Genomic DNA, 2,370 nt, shown 5'->3' with positions numbered 1-2,370 from the left:
GGACCTCCGAATGAGGTCCGGCCGCTTGGCGACACCCAACGAGCCCTCCGCGATAGCGGGAGGAACAAGGCGATACGCCAAGGCGGCGGTAAGGTCCTACCGTTCGGCGACACTCGAGTGGTGCTACGCCGAGACGGCGGTAAGGTCCTACCGTTCGGCGACACCCGAGTGGTGCTACGCCGAGACGGCGGTGTCCAAGGGCACCGTGAGTGTAGGTGACTCGACGGTGCGCGATGACGAGATGAGTGTATAGGGACTCGACCTCGTCCAAACAATGCTATGGGTGCGCGGATATCTTCGCCGCGACGTGCCCGTGCGACGCGCGGACGAGAGAGACCACGCGCGCGGTTATCCCCGCCGCGACGTGCCCATGCGACGCGCGGACGAGAGACCTCCCGCTTGAGTTTGTGACCCCCGAGCGCGTGTGACTCGGCGGTGCATGATGACGAGGTGAGCGTGTAAGGACTCGACCTCGTCCAAATAAAACGACAATTACGCGGATGTCTTCGCCGCGACGTGCCCATGCGACGCCCGGGCGAGAGACATCCCGTGTGGTGAAGCGAAACGACGATTACGCGGATATCTTCGCCGCGACGTGCCCATGCAACGCCCGGACGAGAGACATCCCGCGTGGTAAAGCGAAACGACGATTGCGCGGATACCTTCGCCGCGACGTGCCCATGCGACGCCCGGACGAGAGACATCACGCGCGCGGTTGTCCCCGCCGCGACGCGCTCATGCGGCGTGCGGACGGGAGACCTCCCGCTTGAGTTTGTGACCCCCGAGTGTGTGGGGATCTTGTCTAACTGCCAACATCGACTGAGAGGTGCATCTAGAGAATTGAGAGTTAGAAACGAATGTGTAGACTGAGATGCTTGCATCGACACTGAGCCAACCAGAACCCAGCCGAAAATGGAATTAAAGGCGTCTGGTTCACCTTTCCTTCCTACACGACGACCGTCCCGAATCAACGAGGCAAAGATATCCGCGCCGATTAAGATGTCGACGGGACCAGGTCGGTGATACCGCGGATCCGCGAGCTTTAATCCCTCTATGTGCTTCCACGCTCTTTGTTCGACTTGTCTACTAGGTAATTGGGCGGAGATGCGTGGGAGAATCGTAGCCTCTATCGGAACGCGAGTATTGCCATTACCCTGTACTTGAATCACGAGTGAGGTTGTGACCGGACGGTACGTGTTGAGCCCGATTCCGGCGGATAATATTCCTATCAAACGGTCGCCACTCGGTTTTACCTTAGACTACCGAGAAGGTAAGTTCGCATCAACGCCCCGATTATTCGCAAGACGCTAATAGGAATTATTTGTTTCAGAAGGATGTCCCTGATGGATCACCGTTGCTGCTTCTCATCCCTGGATCCTCGCTTTACATCGCATACCAGATAGAGGTAAGTAAGGATAAATTAATTAAATCCTAATTGTTTGAATTTTATTTCAGACTGATGTCCTTGTTGGATCACCGTTGCTGCTTCTCATCCCTGGATCCTCGCTTTACATCGCATACCAGATAGAGGTAAGTAATTATAAAATAATTATGTGATAATTATTTTATGTTTGGTTGCAGATCGACGCCCGGAATGGATCGCCGTTGCCGTTACCCGTCTCTGGATCCTCGCTTTACCTCGCATACCAGATAAGGGTAAGTCCCGATAATTATGTTTTAATTATGTACTAATTCGCTTCTTTTCTTTCAGGTTCCCGCCTCGGATGGATCGCTGCTCTGTTGCTGCTCTGCTTCCCCGGATCCTCGCTTTACATCGCATACCGGATTGCCGCTGGCCAACGTTGGATCATCGCCGAAGGACAAGGTAAGTAGAAGGTAAGTATCGATAATTTTTTATAATTAATCAGGAAAATTTGTTTCAGAATTAATTAATCTTTAATTCCAGATCATTATTTCAACATTACAGGCCGTTTCACAATATCATAAAGGTGTCTCACAACGCGAGTTTCTCGCCTCGGTGTGAATGTCGCTTTATTTTAATAAAGTTGCACAATTATTCAAATTGCGTATCTCGGCTTATTCGTTTAGTCGATACGATGCTTTTATTCCAGATAATTATTCCGATCGGAGGACTTTGTTCCCCGTGATTGTTAAACTATAATCACGTACTCGGCCGTGATTATCACTCTATCATACAATGTCCGTGCGCTGAATTAACGAACGAGTATTCGGTGGTTAAATACAATGATTAATAATGTCCGCACAATATTCCGTATCCGCGTGACCCAATGCCCGTGGTTGTTATATACTCGATAATTGCACTTCCGTTAATTAACAATGTATCCGAATTTCAACTCGCGTATGGTTGCTAACACTCGATTGTATTTGGCAATTAATTGCCCCTCGCTG

Source organism: Temnothorax longispinosus, chromosome 9 (genome assembly GCF_030848805.1).
Source record: "Temnothorax longispinosus isolate EJ_2023e chromosome 9, Tlon_JGU_v1, whole genome shotgun sequence".
Taxonomy (NCBI): domain Eukaryota; kingdom Metazoa; phylum Arthropoda; class Insecta; order Hymenoptera; family Formicidae; genus Temnothorax; species Temnothorax longispinosus.
This window is presented reverse-complemented; position numbering follows the sequence as displayed.